At 32.6% G+C, this 23,776-nt stretch overlaps 1 protein-coding gene across 1 annotated transcript in view; it reads right to left on the bottom strand.

Annotated features, from left to right (window-relative positions):
* The window catches only part of Cdh12 (cadherin 12), a 939,940-nt gene that overhangs the window by 650,833 nt on the left and 265,331 nt on the right, over window positions 1-23,776 (bottom strand). The window contains exon 2 of the mRNA XM_048802957.1: window positions 1,379-1,473. The gene's annotated coding sequence lies outside the window, so the exon portion shown is untranslated. The remainder of the gene's footprint in view (window positions 1-1,378; window positions 1,474-23,776) is intronic.

Below are 23,776 nucleotides of genomic sequence, written 5' to 3'. Positions count from 1 at the left end.
TTTTTGTAGATGGACACAACACAATACCTTTTATTTTTATGTGGCACTGAGAATCGAACCCCGGGTCCTGCCCATGGTAGGCGAGCGCTCTACCACTGAGCCACAATCCCAGCATGAAATTAATTTATTATTCATGGTTGTACCACACATAATATTTAGGTTGCTATAATCATTGGCTGTGCAAGAAGAACAAGTTGCCCATTATAGGAATTAAATTAGAATTATTAATCTCTCTTATTCTGTGTATAGAATATATATATATATATATACACAAAATCTGTAATAAAACCCTCACTCTAAAGCTATTAAAGTGCAAATATGTTAAAATCATTCAATTTTTCTGTAATTCAAGGATTTGGAAATATCAAGATTGAAAAATTTTAAATATTAATGAAAAATTGATGGTCAAAAATGATGAGCACAGGTGATAGATACTGTAATATCTGAGATACAAAAAGGTTGATTACATCTTCTAATCTTGAAAATTTATCTAAATTTTGTGTTTGTTTAGGAACTTGAGATTTGTTGATATAAAATAAATATGTATTTTGTATTTAGTGAATAGGGACAGGAACCGAGTTTAAACAAATATCACAGTAAGATTTAGAAAACATATTAGTTTATACATCCTGGCCTTATCTCCTTAGCCTTTTCGTTTTGAGTTGTTAAATTAATGATTGATTCTAATGGATTACTGATTGGGAACTGAGAATATCGAGGTTATTTTGAACTACATCCTAAGAATAGACTCTCCTATATCCAGATGGGGAGTGTTAGCATGGCTCTTTAATTATTGTGTCCATGTGGATTAACTGTAAGAGTTAAATATCAGGGTTCAGATCCTTGCCTTCAGCAAAGGAAAAGCAGCTTGCAATTGCCAGCAAAGGAAACAATTGCATAGTATGAGCCATATTAATATTTATAAAGGCAAGATAATTTGTGACTTTGAATCTGTTTTCTGAATGAGAGCTTCATATGATGTTTGCTTTTGAAATGAGACACATCCAATTTAACAAATGTAATATCTGCTAATTATGAAAGAGTTGTCAAAGTATCATGGAAACAGAATATAAAAGAGGGAAATTTATGGTTTTTAAGAGGCAAATAACTATTAGGTCTTCTTATATCTGCATACAAATAAAGAGCATGATAAAAATACAATATGGAATTAAAACATATAGACTCCTTGATAAAGAAAGATTACTAAAGTTTCATAATTTTGTAGTGTTTTTGTCAACCATCTATAGTACAATCAATATTTTACTATTTCAATTTATATTGAAATATGTTTAAAGAAATCTTAAATGTAATGTAAAATTTGAAGTATTTATTAAGAGCTTAAAATCACACATTTTTATAAGATTTAATTGCAACCTACCTTTAAAACAGCTTGCATCCTTTAAAAGTTCAAACTGCTACTCTATTCCAATTTGACTATGTTCCCCAGTAGAGCCAGTCAGTCAAGTAACAGAGCTAGGAAAAAAAAAAAAGCCATATACAAAATTTGAATTTTAACTATTTGTGATATTTATTTTTGAGTACATTTTACATATATTTAAAATTTGCCAAGACAATAAAGAGAGTTATTGTGTATCACACACTCAATTTACATTATTATTAGCATCTTGTACAACAAGGGTACATTTCTTACTACTTTAAAAACATTGCAGTAGTTAGATCTAAATGAGCAAATATTGATGCATTATTTCTCTAATTTCTCTCCTAATCTCCTTCTTCTTATCAAGAGTTCCATATTGCCCTTAGTAATTATGTTTCCTTAGTCTCTTAAGCTCCTTTGTATAGTTTTTTAAGACTTTTTTTTTTTTGTTTTGATCACTATAACAGTTTTGAAAAGTAATGGTCACACATTTAGAGAATGTCCCTCAGTGGAATTTGCCTAAAGCATTTCTCATGATTAGGATTGTGTTCTCCCTTTTCATGCCATACCCTTTAGAAGGAAGCCCATAATAAAAACTTCATACCAGATTCATTCAGGAGATTCAAAACAAAAACCACAACATCATTTTTCAGGCAGTTAATTAGACAAAATAAATGTTGAATGATATATCAGATATTATCAATAATTGAAAAGGACTTGGAATAATTGAAACTGACATATATTATTAAAAGTGAACTTCGATACTACAGATGTCAAGAATCATTTGGCTGTATCTAGTAAATGTGAAGATGCAGGTTAAGTTATGCCCCAGCAATTCCACCCCTATGAGTACATCTAGACAAAATCTTGTACATGTGCATAGGAGGTATGCATAAGGATAGTTAGTGCAGTTTTGCTCAAAATCCTATACAAATGATATTTTTGAAAAGTATTTTATATATGGCAAATGAAATGCAATTAATGCTACTTATTTCAACCATTAAATTTATAAAAATAGTTTTACTCATAAATTGTTACAAAATATTTTAAAAATGCTTAATGTATGTGCTTGTGTATATTCAGGTATATGTGTAGGGTTTACACATGGTTAGTGTGTATGAAGCTGAAGAAGTCAGTCAGGGTTTGGCTACCTACTTGGTAATCACAAGTCAGAATACCATACCAGACTTATGAATAATCACAAAACCCGATCAATATTACCAAGATGAGTTACACATACCTAAATATTAAAAATACAGTGGGTCACCACTTTGAAATTTAGTAAAGGAAGACAACACTAGGATCACGTGTCAGTCAGCCTTTCATTGCTCTGACCAAAATATGTGACAAGAATGATTTAGAAGTTTATTTTTGGCTCATGGTTTCAGAAAATTCAGTCAATGTTGGGCTGATTCCATTGCTCTTGGTCTGAGGTGAGGCAAACCAACATGGTTGAGGGTATGACATAGGAAAGCTACTCAACTCATGCAATTCAGGTAGGTATGTGTGTGTGTGTGTGTGTGTGTGTGTGAGAGAGAGAGAGAGAGAGAGAGAGAGAGAGAGAGAGAGAGAGAGAATGAATATGAATATGAAGGAACCTGGAGAAAAGACAAACCCTAAGGCATACTTGCAGTGACTGACTTCCTTTAACAAGGTCCCATTCAGGTATGAATCCATCAAATGGATTAATCCACTTAGGAGGACAGAACCCTCATGATTCAATCATTGCCAAGAAATCCCACCTCTGAACCTTTCTGCATTGGAAACCATGCTTTCAATATATGAGCCTTTGGGGGGAATGTCCAAATTCAAGACAAAATAGATCAGAAAAAAAATGAAGTTAAGGCTCTTAGTTTACAAAGTGATAAGTGCAGACTCTTATTTTATTTTATTTGTTAAGAAAAGAGGACATATTAAAGAATTCTATACACCTGTTTTGTGTTCTTCTCTCTGGTTCTGGTGTAACAATAATCTCTTTGTAATTAGCTAACCTGCTTCACTGTTTGAATGGTTATTTTTTTAGTCATTTTTTTAAATCTCTGGAATGAAAAAATCTGACAAAATCTATTTTAGAGGACGAAAAGTTTATTTGGCACTCATGATTCCAGATGTCTCAGTCAACTGATGGCCAATTCCATTGCTCTGTGCTGGAGGTGAGGCAGAAGGGTATGGTAGAAGAAGGTAGTTCAGAACATTGCACCAGGAAGCAGAGAGAGAGAGTTCCACTCACCAGAATCAGAGGCAAAGTATAAATCCCAAAATCAGTTCCCAGAGACCTATCTCCTCCAGCCACACCCTACCTGTCTTCAGTTACCACCCAGTTAATTCCTATCAGGAGATTAATCCACTGGTTGGGTCACACCTCTAATCATCTAGTCATTTCTCCTCTGAACCTACTTGAGTTGTTTCACACATGAGCTTTTGGGGTCATCTTATATCTAAACTATAAAATTGACAAAGAAGAACAGTGATGAAAATAAATGGTACCCGAAAAACATAAGCTTAGGGAAGTGTCATGAGCACAGGTAGTAGTTGTGCTTCAATAAGGCTCAGAATACTCATTCAAATAACCATTTTAGCTTATGTTAGAAAATCCAGGACTAATTTTGTGTGAGTGTAAGTAGTTATTAAAAGTATGGTTAGAGAAATCCTTGCAAAAATTTGCAAGTTGGGCATAGACACATATTTTGTTTCCAGTGCCCCTACCATAATGAAAGGATATCCAAAAGAGGTTAAGCCTGCCCTAGTAATGAAAAGTATAGAAATGTAAAGAAATGAGACCAGAGACAAATTTCTGACAAATATGTTGTTGATTTCAATAATTGCAAGAATTAACTATTAAAAAATAAAATGGATAGGAAGCTTTCTGTAAAACTCCATTGATACTTCCTCAAATAAAGGATAGAGAAACTAATGTACATCTATTTAGGAATGCACTAGAATCCCTTTAAAGGAAAAGAGAGAGAGGGAGGGAGAGAGAGAGAGAGAGAGAGAGAGAGAGAGAGAGAGAGAGATTGAAAGACAAACACTGAGAGGTACACCAACAACCATAAGAAAATCAAATGGTGTATATAGGTAGTCAAGTATTACTACTGGGGAAGCAGGCCAACCAGACAGAAGATAGTGTGAAAAACTGGTCACTAACTACTGACAGTTTCCCCCCATTTTTCCCAACAAGAATTTTCCTGATACTTAAACTCCACTATCATTGGATAATTACAATATGTTGAAAACCATAATGACCAGATTTCTTATTTCACAACCCACAACATATGAGTATCACCCATGTACCATGATTTGACATCTCTGTATTGGAAATATAATGAGTGACTGGGGAAAGAAGCTGCCATATGTAAGGATGTCACATAGAACTTTAAATGAATAAGACATCAAGAATAAAGAAATGTGTTAATGAAAGAAAGATTCACTTTACAGTGGCATGAGTTTTTCCCATAATAAAATTGAAGAGATTTTGGCTCAAATATAAAAGGGAAGTTGTTAAACAAGGGAATGATAAAAAAAAAAAGTCTGTCTATATCAGGTCAATTGATAATATACTGTAATTAACATAATATTAGAAAATCTCTATAAAGAAGAGGACTAGAAAACAAATGCAGGGGGCAGAGTAGTGTACACATGTGGTTCCTTGACCATTTATTAAGCTGACACTATTCAAACATGATTGGATAAAACTGAAGAAATAACTGGGTGTCAAGAAGGCTATACCCTGAGGGGGTGGGGGGGCTTTCCTAAATTAGAAATCAAGAAATTTATTTTTGCTTATAGATATTTTTTAAAATACAATAAAAAATTGTTCAAAGGATATATAGTCACTTGCTCTCATTTGAGTGGGAGGGGTATTACATTTTTCTTTTCATTCAGAATTAATTCTTATATCAAGAATTAAATTTAGGGTTGGGGTTGTGGTTCAGCAGTAGAGTGCTTACCTGGTGCAATGAGGTGCTGGGTTTGATCCTCAGCACTATATAAAAATAAATAAATAAAAATAATGGCATTGTGTACAACTAAAAAAGAAATAAATATTTAAAAAGAATTATATTTAAGGTATATTGGGGTATGTAATACCTTCTATATGAAAATAATGTTCCCTGTATAAAAGAAGTCAAAACCTACACAACAAAAATATTTTCAATTTAGAGTTCCAATAAATAGAATGATATCTGATATAAATTCATAAGGTACAATGAATCCTCATTATATTTCAGTATGATATGATGATAAGAATAAAAAATGAAGATAATAAGAAGGAAGATAAGATTGTTTGAATTTGATTGTATATTTCTTTGAAAACTCCACAGTATCATCCGAAAGAGATTTATAAGTAGTAAGATATTTTAGAACGGTTTTGAACTGTATTGAGCTAATTGCATTTCAATAGACCTAAAACGACAGTTAAAAGTGCCATTTTATAATTATTTGCTTCATTAATATTCATTAAATATATCTAAAAATTAACAAAAAAGTGTAATATTTTTACTGAGGCAAGTGTAAAACTTGATTGGTAACTTCAAATAAGTGGAGAGAGAGATTTTGTTCACTGATTCTGACTTAAGAATTCATCAATTCAAAGAATTTCATGCAGAAATAATAGACTTTTTCCATGAGACATGTAAAGTTGAACGAAAATTATATGAAAGAAATAATAGAATAACTAAAACTTTAATAAGTAAGTTAAATGGGGTCAGTCTTGACTTACTCAGTATTATGAGTTAAATATTATATTAATTAAAAGAATGAAATAATGATAAATGAAAGATAAGAGAGAACCTTGAAACACCCATACACAAATTCAACAATACAAAAAAACAGATAATAGGGCTGATGTAAAAATGGACCAGGAAACCATATACTATTTAGTAAGCATTACCAAGAAACCTCATTACCTTTATTTAAAAATTATGATATCCCTACCTCACTTCATATGCTGAGGTCAATTCTAGGTAGATTAAGCAATTAAATGTGAAAGTTCAAACTATAAAAAAGTTTCATATAAAATACAATAAAATATATTTACCTGGGATGGAAAATACTATAGCTATAAAATTACAAAAAATAAAAAAAAAAACTTATCCACGCAAAGAGAAGATGATAAATTCCTATAATGCAGTTAGATAAACGATAATTACCCAGACTTCCCAGACTTTGTGAAACGATTCTCCAACATAATTTAGAAAAGAAACAAACTAAAATACGAAGTTGTAACTTGCAGTGTCTTAAGAACAAAAGTTCATGTGTCTCATAAAATCTATGTAGTCATGACCAAACTAAATAGTTAAAGCACATTAAAAAGAGTGAGATAAAATGTACATCAACTAATTTGGCCAAATAACATATCAAAATTTCCAGCACTAAGAATGTGAGAAAAATTTTGAATATTCATATAATACTGGCAAAAATATAACGTGGTATGACCTTTCCTACAAATAATTATCACTATTATTCATAAATATAGACAATAATACAGCCTGATTCATAAGAATAGACAATTGGTATTAAACAAGTGAAACAAGTTAAAAAGCAAATAGAAGTCAACTGAACATGAAAAAAGAAAATATTTAGAAAAAAGATAAGGAAAAATAATTTTAATTACAAATTTTAAAATAATCTAAATATTGTTTCTCAAAAAAGAGAAAAATGGCTAGTCTATCAAGAAAATTTAGGAAGAAATAAATAATAATATGAAAAGTATATTATTTCTCCCTTTTAATAAGAAGTTAATTGTTACATTCTAATTCTTGATATTGATAATTAGAATATTCTACCTTTATTATGATATCCACATAATATAATGATAATTAAATTGAAATAGTGGCCTAGTCATGACATCAATTACAGAAAAAAAAAATTGAAAAGGGAAATAGGATATGGGTACTGCAATGAAAGCAAAATCTCAGAAACATGTTAAAAGACAAATGCAAACCAGGCATGGTAGTACATTACCTATAATCCCAGCTACATGGGAAGCTGAGGTAGGACCACACCTTTGAAGCCAAACTCAGCAACTTAGTAAAACCTTGTCTCAAAATAATGTTCAAAAATAGCTGTTGATGGATTCAACAATTGAGTGCTTGCCTAATATGTACAAGTTATTGGGGGTGAGGGGTGAATCCCTAATACAATTTAAAAAAAAGACAAATTGACAAAATCTCAGAAGAAGATACAATGCTGTGTATCAATGGGATCTTAAAATGTTATGTTATGCTGTTTTCATTATTGAATTATGAGTAACTTTTATTTCTAATATAGAGAAATGATTTATGAGTTCAAGAATATATTGTGCATCTTAGAACCAGATCTTTAGATCTAAAAAGTTATATGAATAAAAGATACAACCACAAAATACAAAATAATTTGAAGACATTTGAAAATTTGAAAAAATACAAAAATTTTGGCAGATATTTGTTTAAATGCTTAAACATATGACATGATATTTATATCTAAATATACTTAAATATCCTCTTATAATCAATACTTCTTTTGCATATTATATTTAAAACTTTGCTTTAGGACACTTTAAAATGTTGTCTTGAAAATCTATAGCACCAAATTTTACACTTATCCTTTTTTTTTAACAAAGTCAAATTATATTTACTAGAAAATCTTATATTAATAGCAAAATTTAAAAGTAATTTTAAAGGAAAGCTAATATCATAAATCAGGAAGATATAGAATGCTTGAGCAAAGCAAATGATTTGGAGCTAACACATAAGGAAGAAAACATCACTAATAAAATTAAAGTCCCACTTTTAAGTTAGAAAATTAATCACAGGATTCAGAAACTTTTAACTCTATTACTGCTAACCTATCTATCCCTTAAAGCTTGTGTATGAAGAAACTTGAAGCTTGTATTAAGTATTTGGTGTTTTAACAGAAAATTAAAGTTTAAAAATCTAGGATATAGGCATCTGACATTTCGTTTAAAAAGGTAAAAGCTCTGTATCTTCTATTTTGATTACTTGTGGCTCTCAAAATATTAAGCTTTCTAATGTCATTATAAATGTATATATTCAAATGGGTAATCTACATTTCTATTTCAAGTTTTTAAGTTCTGATTTATTCAACTGTGTTTATGGAAGTGATATAGGCATTAAAGGATCCTATATTTAGAATCATATTTAAATAGATATTGAACTGGAAGGTATAGTTTTAGCACACTAGTTTTTTCATTGTATCTGACAAAAACAAAAACAAGGCCACAGAGTAGATCCATATTTTTGTTGTTTTTTTCATTTCCTATTTCCACTATTTATTCAATTTTTCATTCACTAAATTATTGAGTACCGACAGATGCTCAGTAAGAGTAGATTTCAAAGAGGAAAATAGATTCGATATAATTTATTAGATATAATTTATTCCCTGAGAAATGTACAAAATCAAAATAAAATTTATTTATATGTAAATGGTTGAAACAGAATATGTCACATAGTTTATTGCAGGAACAAATAAAAACAAGAAAAAATAATTAGCTTAAGTCAGAGAAATTAATATGGAGGCAGATTTATTAGGGATTGGAGAAAGAAATAGACTTCATACAGAGGTGTGTAGGAGCTCACCAAATATGGATGTTAGTTGATGATGTCAACTAGTGCATAAGAATAGCTAAGATCTTCAGTGGTCCTTGTATTAAGAAAGAAGGAACTGTTTATGGTGGCACACACCTATAACCCCAGCAAATTGGGAGGCTGAGGTATGAGAATGTCATTTTTAAAGCCAGTCTCAGCAACTTAGCAAGAACCTGTCTCAAAATAAAAAAAAAATAAAATTAAAAAAGGGCTGGGGATATGGTTCAGTTGTTAAGCACCCTGGGTTCAATCCCTGGTTAAAAAAATTAAAATTAAAAAAATAAAAGGGCTTAGTTGATGTTATAGAAAGACAATGTAATTAATTTTTTGTATATATATATATATGTGTGTGTGTGTGTGTGTGTGTGTGTGTGTTCACCTCACATGTATACACACACATATATGTGAGGTGAACACATATAATGAAATATATGGTAGCTACACATAAACTATACTTAAAAACCATACTTTCATTATAGGTACCAACAAGTATATTGCAATTGGTTTAGGTTAATTATTTATTATGAAGTTCTGATGTCTATCTCTTAGATGCCTTGGCTCTATTGGATTATTTGAGGGATAAGCAACCAAGTTTGCTTTCATTATTTCTTCTTTTTCTCACCAGATCATATTTTTTACTGAGAGTCCTTTATCTTGGTAGGAAGTGACAGAGAGAATGGTATGTTAACATAATAATATGTCTGACAATATAGAGCTCATTAAAATGAAAACCCCTATAGAAAGTGTATTTTATACGCTTTTATCAATTTCAATTTTGAACTTTATCTATTTGCCAATTTATGTGCAATTAAATAAGGTAAGTATAATCATGGATGGAAATTAATATTTTATTATATTGTTATTATATTAGTAACAACACAATGATTACACTTTAAAATATATAATTTTGTTAGTTTCATGGAAATTCTGAAGTTTGATATAAAATGTTTATATTATGTTCTTTCAAAATGGAAAGCCAAATTAAAAGGGAAGAAAATTAAAATTTTGAACTCCTAAGTTAAGTGGAATAAAATGCCTCCAGAATGGGTTTTCTGCACAAAATAAAAGTCATTTGTATGATTGGTATCTAATCTGATGGTACCCAACCACACTGGCAAGAAATTGTTGAGAAGAAGTTAATATTTATAGACCAATATTTCCTATTTGTTAGAATTATCAACAATTAACATAGTGTTTATTTAAAAGCATCAGAAAAGAATGTTACATTGTTCCTGATATTAATTGCCTTATACACTAAAACTTTGAGGTACTCTAGGTGTTACTTTTCCCTTTATGCAAATTACTTTGGGGTAATAAAGCAACCATACAAGGACAGAGATATCTTTCCCAGGTTACAGATTAGGAACCCAAATCTCAGCAAGTGCATATAAAGTGACCAAGTTCTCACTTATAGTAAATTAAATTGGAGCATCAAATATCAAATTTGAACCTGTTTCACTTCAATACTCAAGTTTATTTATTTACTTTTTATCATACTTCACATGTATACCTTATGTGCTATTGCTCTTGTGTATTTAAGCTTTGCTTGGGAAAATTACTTGCAGCCACTGTAAATTCCACTGAGCTCTCAAAAGCTGGACATATTTCTCCATATTTCATCGCCTTTGTTATCTATGCCTGCCTTAGAAGCAGTGAGGTTGCTCCTTACATGGATTACTATAACTTCAGTATTTCTTACTCTAAATAGCTTTAAATTTTTCATTTCTTACTTTCTTTTGTTGTATTCTCCAAAATATTATATCTTTTGCTTCACTAAAACAGCTGACACAACCTTCTTTATTCTATCTTTTCCCACTGCTTCAAAGATCATGGTTAGAATAAGATTTTGCTTTTATTGCTCTGCTGATTTCTAATCCTCTACCTAAAAATATGTCATACTTCTTCCAGCCTGATCTTTTTTTTTTTTTTTTAAATTCAAGTTAACTTATCCTTTTTTTTTTTTTAAAGATAGAGTGAGAGCGGGAGGGAGAGAGAGAGAGAGAGAATTTTTAATATTTATTTTGTAGTTTTCGGCGGACACAACATCTTTGTTTTGTATGTGGTGCTGAGGATCGAACCCGGGCCGCACTCATGCCAGGAGAGCACGCTACCGCTTGAGCCACATCCCCAGGCCCAAGCCTGATCTTAATTCTTAATTACCTAAAACTATTTTTTAAATTTCTCCCCATTTCTTTCACTTCAAATTCACTGGAAAATGTAGTTTGTGCCTGTGGAAAAACTTTGCCACCCATTCAAACACCCTGGATTCTTGCTTCTGCCACCATTTGCTAAAATTGATCTCTCTAGTGGCCTGCAGTTCTGGAAAAAAAAAAAAAAATCCCTTCTGATTGACCTTAGCACTAGGTATTTGGATCTCTTGGTAGCAATTCACAGAGGCAATGCATGTATTCATTGTGAAAACTCTTGGCTTTCCTTTTTTTTTTTTTGGTCCATTCCCTGGACTCCTTCACTGACTGCCTCCTTTGGATTTCTGCTTTTCTTAAAGGCCAACCAGTGCTAACTTCATATCATATTTGCTATTTTCCAATATTATTTCCATAGGAATCTTGCTTATTTTCATACAGGCAATAATTAATCTGTGAGATTCTATATTTATATGGCCCCTATAATTCCACAATCTCTTCTTTCTGCTTTCTACACATTCTGACGTCTGGCTTTGAATGTACTGCTAGCGAGTAAAATTTAAGATGGCCTAAAACAAACATTCTATGCACACAAACAAAGAAAAACAATTTTTGTAATCATCTACTGTTCGGTGCCTCTTTTCCCTTTCATCTCTTCCTTTCTCCTGTTTTTCCTCTCACTTCTAATACTTCAAATCCTAAAGTCTAAAGGCAGCAGAATACAACAGTCACTAATATGGCATTATGTAAAAATTGTGAATGTGTAACTGATGTGATTCTGCAATTTGTATTTGGGGTAAAAATGGGAGTTCATAACCCACTTGAATCAAATGTATGAAAGATGATATGTCATGAGCTTTGTAATGTTTTGAACAACCAATAAAAAAAAATCCTCAGGAAAAAAAAAGTCTATATCTGTACACTGTCACTTATATTCAGCACCATTGTCTTATCATTTCCTATTGTTTTTGCTGGTCAGGCCTCATGCCTTCCCATTTTATTACTGATTTTGTTCACATCCATTCTTGTGTCATACTTTTTAAAATTTAAACCAAAATAACATTTTTTCAGGAGTAGATCTTATTGTATAACTCTTTCCTTCAAACATTGTTAATGCCTTCTTCTAAGCCCATTCAGTTAAATGATCTCTTCTCATCCTGAAGTCTATGGTAATCTAGCATATGGCCCTGGGTTGTATATTCAATTTTATTTCCAAGTCTCTGTATGTACTCTATGTGAATCAGATTGCATCAGACTCAGTCTCCAGCTGAGGTGAACCATACTGACCCACTTTAAAATGTGTTCACTCCATTTCCATTATCTGAAATGTTCTCTGCTTCTTTTACAGTTTCTAACATTTGAAATATTATGTACACTTCTAGACTTCTAAAATATTAGCCCTTCTGTGACTAGTTTTATTCAATTCCTTAACTGTATATAATTATTTTCCTTTAGAAATATCAGTTTGTGCATCTTTTATAGCAATTATCTATTTCATTATCTGACATTACCTACTGTATTTCAAAATGATCATGTACCAAAAATATGCTTTATTTACAATACAATATACAAACGTGTGACATGTACATATTATATATAAACATTTTTTTTTCTATTTTTAACAAGAGTATGAAAGCCCTTTGGCTTATTCTTGTGCATTCTGGTTGGAAAGGAGAAGATATTTCAAGGTATCTGCCGAAGAGAAACAATTGGAATTCAGTATTAAAGCCATAAATCAGGAGTCATTATCACAATCAATTATTTCCAAGCCTGAGGTATAATCTCAGCTACTTGGGAGACTGAGATAGGAAGATTGTAAGTCTCAGGCCTGCCTCTTCAATTTAGTGAAACCCCATCTCAAAAAATAAAATAAAATAAAAAGGGAAGGGGATGTAGCTCTGTGGCAAAGCACCCCTGAATTCAATCCATCCTACTGAAAAAAAAATCAATTTCTTTCATAACTGTGGACTTCAGAACATAAAAAGGGTTGGTGAGTCATGACCTAGTAAGAACCAAGCAGATCAGTAGAAAGCAACTAATAATTTTTCCAGTGATCCTGGCAGAGCTCCAATTCTAATCTAAGTTCAAATCCAGGGGGGTATCTGAAAAATTCACTTACTCTCCTTGTATTGGCCCATATATATCTCTGTTCCTCAGAGTTAAAGGAATCTATACTCCTTTCTTAATTAAGTCAAAATAATGTTTGCATAGTCAATAGTACGTGTTAATTTGTTGACAATTATTATTTTATATGTAAAATGTTCTAGACAATTTATACAAAAGAAAATGTAAAACGTTCACCAAAGAAAATGCAAAAGTCATTTCTTGAATAAAACCAAACCTGAAAGTTCAATATTGATTTACATTTTTCAATTCAAAGGCAGGTCCAGTGGGTAAAATGTCATCAATATAATGGTACATTACATTGATGATTATTTGGATTGGGATTGAATGCAGGGGCACTGTACCACTGAGCTATAACCCCAGTTCTTTTTTGATTTTAAGACATGGTCTTGAAAATTGCTGCCTAGCTTCAAACTTGTGATTCTCTGGCCTCACCCTCCTGAATCATTGGAATTAGCTGGATATCTTAAGAAGGAAAAATGATCAAAATTTCTGAAAATTAAATGATGATATTTTCCTGGAGAGTTGATATACACCTGAGACAGGACAATGGAAATTTATTGTTGACATCCTCAGTTGAAAGGAAACTCCTTTTTATGGTGCTTATATGTGTAAAGAGAAAGAAAGCCCTTTCCAGATTAGCACTTTCATCTCAGGTACTAGAGAATGTGTGAATTTGCTCAGTAAAACACATCTGACACAGCAGCTGCAATTAAAATCACCCCCGGTTAAGATTATGATAACCCAACCAGTCCTTACAAGCTAAGTATGCAAGCTAAACTGGAGTGTAGTAAGAATCACTATTCCTATGCCTTCTGATCCCTGACAGTGACTTTAATCTCTACAGTCCCTCAAAGGTGCCCTATTGTTTTTGGCTTACTCTTTTCCCATGGAGAAGCTATTCTAATAGCTTCCAGGTGACCTTTTCTACCATAGACCTTATGTGAGAGGTCAGAGAACTAATTGGGGATTCTGTCAGTTAATGACCAAATATATTCCATTATACATTCCCAAATTGTGGAAATAATCACAGTATGGGTTCAGAGAACTGCAGCTCCCATTTTGGGATGGACCAAAGCTAAAACTTGATTCATCATCTGACCTTCATAAGTGCCTACCTTGACTGGCGAGGTATATGATCTTTTTATTCTCCTGAAATTAGTATCAGTTCAGAAACAGTACCTAGTATTTCCCAGAAAGTCTTTAATTTTCTTTTCCCAAATGTACAGTTCCCCTGCTAAAAGTTCTTAATTTGCTTTGGAGAGGTTGAAAGAAGATTATAAGTTTGGGCTGTGTTTTGGGTTCTTCCTTAAAGGGGCCTGGCCTATCTTTCATTCAAAATTTCTGTTTCTATAAACCAATTCAAGTTTGGAAATTGATTTGAAGAAACACGAGTATCCATTTTTATGATTCAGGTTAGACTTTTGTTCATTTAATCCAGAACTGTTCTGCATATACAAATCAATTAAGAATTTTGAAGGCTTCCTATTTTAGTTTCATCATTACTAACTAGTCAACACCACAGCTCTCCTCAAGATGATTACTAATATGATTACTCTTATGACTCTGCCATCCATTATGATAACCACTCCAAAATTGCACTTGGTGGTTGAGTGCTACTGAATGACCCTTGCCACTGTGGAGTGCCATTATACTCATTGTATTCAAGTTTCACAGCTCAGTTACTGTAGTTACTACTATGGGTCTGCCTTATAGAAAAGAGTGATCACAGAGGTAGTTCTTCAAGAATGTCAAGGCTCTATTCTCAAATTTATTTTTCAATCATGGTGAAAAGTATGTATTTCAGACCCTCCCAATGTAGGTGAGTAAGTATTAAATTACAAACTAACATTTCAATTTCTGCAAACCTTTAATTATCTACTTGTGTGTCAAACAAAGGCGGTTCCAGCATTTATAATTTGCTCACTATGGGTGATCTTTTGGTCCATGTTTTGATCAACCAACCAAACTGTCAGAGCACATTATAATTTATTGAGCTACAAGATTAAATGCAGATTCTTAAATGCATCCCTTAGTTCTAGTTTGAGTCTAAACCCCAAAGACTCAGGAGAGGTAATGGTGCTATTCCAGCCTGAAGACTGGCACATTCAGGAGCTGGGAAAAGCTGATGTATCCATTTTAGTCTGAGAGCAGAAAAAGAAAAACAATGTTCTACCTCAAGGTGGTCAGGAAAAAGGAATTCTTACTTGTGGGAGGATTGTTCTTTTTGGTTGTTTCAGGGCTTCCTCATCTTTGATAAGCCTCATTTACATTAGAGAGGACGATCTGTGTTACTCAGGCTACTGATTCAGATATTAATTTCATACACATACACTTCACCAAAGACAACCCCTAATAATGTTAAACTAAATGTTTTGGTTACCCAGTGGCCTAGTGAAGTTAACAAATAAAATTAAATATGTCTGTCCCCCTTAAAATGTGGGCAAGACTTTAGAGACAATGACCATCTTTATCTCAATGCCAAATATAAGTGATGTGAGAGGAAAATTTTCCCTCTATGTTATTGCAAAAAACATTATTGTATTCCAGGAGGTAATGGCAGCAAAGGGTCAGCATGAAAGGACCCTCTGCAGACTCAGTCTGTTGCCTGTCAAACCTGTCACCTGAAGAAAGTTCTGAGCAGCAGCTCACTGGGACACCTCAAAGATAAAAGAGAACACTAAAGGAATAAAATTAAGCTGTTAGGATTCAGTTTCTCTATCCACTATAATAACTGACAATTCTGATTTAGAATTTTGTCATTCTTGCTTCAAACTGTTAGATATTATTAAACTACAGATGCAGTTTAAAACAAAGTCTTATAGGAATGTGATACCACTTCGAAAATATTTCTTATTGTAGGAAGTGGAACTGAAAGAAGTGGTAATATTAGGAAAATAATTATAAGACCAAATGCTAATCATTTTGTCATCAATAAGTATTTTTGTATATTTAAAACCCATATCAATCTAGATATATTTTATTTGGATTCATTTGAAAGAAAACAGAAGAAAATTATATTAAAGACTATTAAAATAGTTTGGTTTCAGGTATTTTTAAAAGGCCAGAGGTTAAAGATGTGTATTATTTTGCTGAAATTCTAGAAGTTTTCTTTCTTTCTTTCTTTCTTTCTTTCTTTCTTTCTTTCTTTCTTTCTTTCTTTCTTTCTTTCTCTCTCTTTTTTTGAAGTAATTTTGTCTACTATACATATAGACCTCATTACAATATTCAGTCTTCTAAATTTAAAATTTTAAGTGCAGTTTCTATTCTAGTGAGCAATAATAGTTACATTTTATTTAAATTGAACTTTCCAGAAAAGGCCGAATGTATTTCTCAAAGCATCTTAAAAATGACTGACGCTGGTGAGGAAAACAATAATACACTTTAAAATTCAAACTTTTATCACCAGCAACAAAAAGACATTAGTCTAACTATGCCATTTAAATATCTACATTTGTGCAAATAAGAATTAAGTATCTCCATTCAGATTTTTAAATTACTCTGTTAATCTATAATCCTACTTATTATTGCTATCTATGTATTAACATATTTACTTATTGCTGAACATGTTATCAAACCCAGCTATAATTTCTCTTGAAAATTATCCTCTGCAAACCAAAACTGAAGTATTTCTCCTGGAGTCTTTTTTACATATATCTTCACGTATAGCCCAGAAAGTCTTTGTGAGTTTTGTTTGTGAAAAATTTGCTTCTACTCTTGAAATACTAAACCTCCTCCTTATCATTTTCTCCTGACTGCTGTTCACTCCATGAAAAGTACTGAGTTTACTGTGATAAAGATAATTAGTTGCAGCAAATTTTATTTTCTTGTCTAATTATAATATGCTCTATATAAACGTTTTGGGGAAGTCAGGCTTTGGGGGAGAGGGATAAGATTTGCTATAGATGCTATGATGGCATTTAGTGTTTATCTTTTCTTTATTGTTTGTCAGTGTATTTCATGTTATATCCCTATAGACTGATGATGCATTAGAAAAGAAAAAGCTTAGAAATTATGGAAAAAGGATTAATCAACTGCACTGCTAATTTTAAAATATTTTGAATTCATGTATCTACTGTAGCTTCCATATTCATAAATATAGCTAGTGAATATTTTCTTGAATAATCAGTATATATATCTGCAAAACTTGTGATGTAATTGTCAGAGGGAGAAGATAAACCTCACCTCAGAGTTAAAATATATGTATATATTAATTTATATTAGGTAAAATAATATTTCAGTTATAATAGTATTTTTTAAATAATTATATCTCTCCTGAGTCTCTAACATTATCAATAAAAATACAGATACAAATCAGAATAATAGTTTATATAGATGAACAGAGAATACTTATTAAATAAAAATTTTCTTAATCTTTGTATTTTTTTATTTTCTAAAATAAAATAGTAGCATAAGTGTAAATACCTGTAAAAGTTGCCAGTCAACCTGATACAAAGTTTTCAATTATGTCTCAAATTTTCTACACTAAAGAAGCTATGAGATTTTCAGTTAAACATGTTATATAGCATGATCACACATTTATCTCTACTCTTTTCTGAGAGACCAGAAAGATGATTATTGATGAAGCAAAAATGTACACTCACAAAGTCATAAAGAACAGAGTAGAAAGCAAGAACAAAATTTGGCGTTCTAGAAAGTAAATGGAGCAATGACAAGGACCCAGCCCATCAGGGAAATAGATCTAGGTGGCATGTACAGATGTCAAAAGAAGTCCAACTCACTCCAAAGAATCCAGAACAAGCTCAAGAATGGAAACAGCAGGTATGTTCCTATGCAAGGAATGTGTAGGTGTGAAAATAGAAAGATGGGTTGAGTGTCTATATAAGAAGCAGATAGTCCCTGGAATCCCGGGAATCTCCTGCACAGCCAGGAAGTAGCTTCTCCCACACCATGACTGACAGCTTGAGGATATATCTGGAGACTTGGTAGCAGTCTGGATATTGGGTCACCAGATCAGGCTAAAAGCTAGATGGCATCCTGAGAGTAAGTGTCATTAATGGAATCTCTCCAGTAATGTGAGGTAAGGGAAGAGGTTAACAACTCAGGGGCTTTGAGTGAAAAGCCACACAGAATTGCACAATAATAAAAAATAAGAGAAAGTAGGAAAACAGAGAGAGAAATACTAGCTACACTTTATTCATACACATCCCACATAGTTTTCCCATGTTGTTCTATAATTTATCAACTTTTTTTCATACGTTCTCAAGGTTGACTATCTTTGTTCATAGTAAGGGGGCATTATTTAGAAGACTAAGACACACGCAGTAGCAGAGTATAGCTTCAATTGCTTTGGAATAAACAGTTATGATGGTCACATGAAAGGTATTACATATTTTGTCCTTAAGCAGCAGTTTCAGATTCCTAAATAAGAAATATTCAGCAACATTTGAAAAAATCTGGATTTAACCAGATTTACATCAGCTGTTTTTGTTGTTGTTGTTGTTGTTTTGTTTTGTTTTTTTTTTGTTTAGGCAGGCTTTGTAGAGATTAAAAATTATTTGTGGGAGCTCTAATTCTGCTAATTTAAATTCCTGCTGAATTAAGGCTTGGTATAATTTCACCATTGGGAAGCATAGTCCTAACTCTAGAGCTGTCTGTTACTTTTAAATCTGTATTATGCTGAGTCTTTCTTACATTTAACTTTTTTGATGACTTCTGTTTTACGAGGTCTCAGATGTGAACTGATATTAACATGGTATAGCTAAAACCTGGAACTAATGGCTCAAAAGTGGTACAATTAATGGAACTTGTAATGAAAAGGCTAGGAAAGTTCTTGCAGCACATGTATACTGATTTGATTTCTTTTTCAAATGAATAGCCAAAACTTAAATATTAACTAATAAGCATGTCTTATACATTGAAAACTGCCAGCATTTTACTCAATAATAAAAACACATAAGGCTAAAAATATTAACTGAAAATATGATTATCATAGTTCAAAATCATACAGAGTAAAACACTTTACTATTTGAAACTCTAATGAACTATATCCTGGAAATTCCCTTGGTATTTAAACTATCAAAGAAAATGGATGTTCCCAGATATTGACTGTGTCTTTCATCATTTTGCTCAATCTATCAGCTATATTTCAAACTCTTTCCCTGTAGGTCAGTGGTTCTCAACTGGGGAAGATTTTGCTACCCGTGGTGCTTGATAAAGTCTAGAGAGAGGAGGGAACACCACATGGCACTAAGCATGTCACCATGTGCAAGACAGCAACATTACCTGGACAAACACTTCAATAGTTCTAAGTTTAAGAAATCCTCTTACAAGTTCTTCTCAACTTTCAGTCAAGTTTTCTTTCCCTGCATGATACAACATTTCTCCTAATACATCAGTTATGAGAATGGACAACTTACACTTGTAAAGAGAAACAATTAAGAGTCAAGGGACATGTATTCTGTGTATTTTTCCTAGGCCTGCTACTTGACCTTGAACAAAGTAATGAATCTGTCAGGGATTGCATTTCTCCAAGTGAAAGTTGTGCGGTTAATTTTGATCCATGCTCTTTAGGTAAGTAAATAATTCATTACAGAAACTTCATATTGACAACCCAATAAATAAGACAGACAAAAGCACAGACCTTCCCCATATTGAAATGCAGCTTTGGTTTAGAATTCATGAATGATAAGTCCTTCAGTAACTCAATAGGAAACCCCATAGGTTCTACTGAGTATGTTTGAAAACTCTGGGATATGACAGTAACTCAAGAAGTTTGAGAAGCATAATAAAAAATAAACAAAAACTTAAAAAAAAGAGTTAAGAGGAGTTTTTAGTTGCTTCTTTATTTTGATTGACACTCAGTCATCTTTATTATTTAGATATTAGTTGTCCCTCAGATGTTCATATGTGAAATAGTACAAGAGGGTTTAGAGGAGAAATGATTGGGTTATGAGAAGCTTAACACAATCAGCTAATTAAGCCCCCTGATGGGATTAACTTAGTGGTGACTGTAGGTGGTTACAGTGTGGCTGGAGAAGGTGGGTCCCTGGTGGCTGCCTTTGGTATAAAGAGTGATAGTAATAATAAAGAAAAGACAAAAAAGGTACAGAGGCAGGAAAGGTGGCAGAGTGGTTCTTTGTCCAAGCGTCCATGTTTACGTATAACAATAGGTTACATTAGGTCATTAGTACCATAACCAAATTGTTGTTTAGAGTATCGATAAGGTTGCTTGTTCTGCAGTTACATTTCATAGTTACAATATGCAATGTTAGGAGTTTTGTGCAGTTCTCAAGAAGGTCCATTGTCTGAAGTTACTGTTAAGTAGGCAGCTCCAGGAGCACTGGAGCTTTGTGGAACATTGTAGTTATCACGCAAGCAAGTCCCTTTATTCCCAGGAGTTATGTGCCTAAGGATAAGGTTGAAGCTAATAAGACTCTATCATGGAGGGCATTACCATAGCAACCTCACATCCTATGCCTTTGCACAGAAACTTTCCCAGGCACCAAGCATGCTTCAACCATGAAGTCATCAGGGACCCCAATCCCAAACACAAAACCCCTACACTTTGGGGTATATTTTTTTTGTATCTGGTGAGTGGAGTCTCTCTCTTTCTGCTTTCTGATCATCATGTGAGCCTCTTCGCTCAACTACACTCTTCCACCATGGCGTCTTACCTCACCTTAAGCCCAAAGAAATGGAGCTGGCTGCCTATGGACTGAGACTTGTGAAACTGTGAGCCCACTCACTCCCTGTACAATTGTTCTGGTCAGATCTTTTTGTTACAAAAGCAAAAAAAAAAAAAAAAGCTGACTAAAACAATCATGAACCACATTATGATGCTTCCATCAACAATGGCCCATATATATGCAAAAGTGGTCATGCATCACAGTGCCTCCAAAACAGGAACACATAACTGAAGAAAGGACAAAAGTAAAGGAGACTTAAGCAGAAAACAGAGAAAAAGAACCCCTAGAAAATTCACAGGCAAGGATTTGGGGAAAACTTTTGTAGACCTCAACAAGCTCCTTATAAAATTTGAAAACCTGGAACCTAACACCAAACTGTTTTCATTAATAGAGAGGAACATCTGTGTTGCATAACATTTGTGTTGCATTAGCTGCTTACAAGCAAATCTATGATGCAAAAATAAATAATTAAATCAACAATGAAAAATTAAAAAAAAAAAAAAAGCAAATCTCCCATGGACATATTTCTGGAAATTGTCTGTCTTAGAGAAGAGATTTGGACAGGTCCTTTGGGAGAAATTTCAGAAAATAAGTGGTGCTGTGAAGGAGATGGCAGCACAATAAGTACTTTTGTTGCCCCTGAAGTTGTTCTAGGGGGACAAGATGTGGAAGTAAAAGCCAGAGAGCATGATGACCCTGACCCTGTGTAGCCTAGGCTAAAACATGTGCCGTTTCTTAGTTTTTAGTCAAAAAGTTGAAATGTTCAAAGAAAAAAAGTAGGAAAAAGCTTGTAAAGTAAGGATAAAATGAAAGGGAATATTTTGTGAAGGTATACAATGTATTTGGGTAATAAGTGTTTTCACAAAGAATTAAAAAGTTTTTCAACAGTTAAAATTTTATAACCATTATGTATAGCCACAAGACACTAATTAAAAACAAATGTAAGTAAATTGCAGAAAGATCAGTAGAGGGAATAAAGTACTTTTAAAATGCAAAAATAGAAATTAAAAATTGAAATGGAAGAAACAAAAAACGGTACAGTAAGCTAATTTATTATAGAATAAATATTTTTAATAAATTTAGTGTATCCTAAGTAAATAGTTCTTAAAAAGCCTATGTTAGTGTAGAGACCTAGGACTTTATCTTTATTTCCCACTCACTCCCTGATTCTCCCAGAGCAATTTTAGTACTTCAAGCTCCATTTATGATAAACACCCTATAGGATATACAATTATACATTTTAAAAAATCTATTACATCATAGTTTACTGTTTCTCTATTTAGATATGCTTAGGTATATAGATACTGAACGTTATGTTACCATTGCCCACAGCATGCAGCACAAGTATATTTTGCTCAGGCTTGCAGTCTATGAGCAATAGGCTCTGACATTATACCCTAGCTGTGTATTGGGTACTACCATTTAGGATCGTGTAAGCACACAACAGTAAATAACCTAAGGATATGTTTCTCACAATATGTCCCCACTGTGATGTGATAGAGGAATACATATATCTTTGTATGTATATTTTTAAAATAAATACATAGGTAATACTTATATTTCTTATATTTGAAGTTTTAGAATTTCTAGTCATCACTATTGTCAAACTTTTTTTAGAAATTTTGGTAGCATATAATATGGGCAAAAAATAAAACAAAAACCTTTTTGCATGTCTAATCTTTCTTATGTATTTCTAAGACCATTAAAATGTCATCTATCATAGATTCCAAAGTTTTCTATAAAACGTTGACTACACCTTGACAAAGACACTGGCTGTCTACTACTCTCTTTAATCAAGAACAATGCTCTGGGACCTATGAACACAGCCTCTGTTTCTCCTCCTCTTGTATACCTGCCACCTACTATGAGAATATCTAAGCTGGACTGTTAAATGAGAAGAAACCTCACTGGAAAAGGGGAGTGGTGAGGAGAGAGAAGAAAAAACAAAGAAGGAGAGAGACAGTAATGGACACAGAAAAACAGACACACTGAATGATAGAGAGAAGGGAGAGAAAAGGGACCATGTGGAGAATGCCGTGTTCCAGGACTCTGTGGAATAGAAAATGTTAGTTATCTAACGTCACTCGTTAAAAAATAATAAATCTTTGTGGTTTTAAGCCACTAAATGGGGTTTTTAGAAAGCAGAATATAATTAGGATAATTAGCAGTAAAGAAAATAAAAAGAAGGATATTAAGCACGTTTGTTAAAAAATGTCTGTTCTACAATGTCATTACCCTGAAAGCTTTTATACTGTACATTCCACGATTCTTTGAAAGTAAATCACTTTAGATCTCCTGTTGCATTTTTAAAATTTATCATATATTTGATGCTTTAGACTATCACACTTTAAGTTATTATATTTCAAAGTGTTACATGTAGATTTGAAAAATAAATTCTTGATATCATTATTTCATACATGAGATAAAAGGGTTTACAACACTATGAATAGAAAAGTGCTTAACTCTAGTATGCTAAAATGAAATTAAAGGATTTTAAAATTACAAAGTGGAACAGTATGCCTATATAGACTATGTTGCATGATTTTCTAAGAGAAATACAAAATAGATGGTTCTTTAAATTTCTTTGCCCACAAATTAGTTAATTAATTAATTAATTAGGTTAATTCATTAAGGGCCTTTAGGTAACAACTTTAGCTACGGGGAGGAGGTTTTGTATATTCTGTTTTCTTCATTAGCAGTTTTGCTTTGTGCTCTTTGAACTTTTTTCCTTCACAACCTATATCCTGAATGTGGGTCATCCCATCATTCTGTGTCCTGCTTTCTTTGTTTACATGAAAATGGTGATCAGAGTACCTATATTTTATGACTGCTATGAGAATGTGAATATAGTAAGTGAAAAGAGGTTAAACTAGCAATAAAGCCACAGCATAAACTTTA

This window comes from Marmota marmota, unplaced genomic scaffold, assembly GCF_001458135.2.
Source record: "Marmota marmota marmota unplaced genomic scaffold, marMar, whole genome shotgun sequence".
Classification (NCBI taxonomy): domain Eukaryota; kingdom Metazoa; phylum Chordata; class Mammalia; order Rodentia; family Sciuridae; genus Marmota; species Marmota marmota.
Note: the sequence above shows the minus strand (reverse complement) of the source record. Positions and strands in the feature narration are given on the sequence as shown.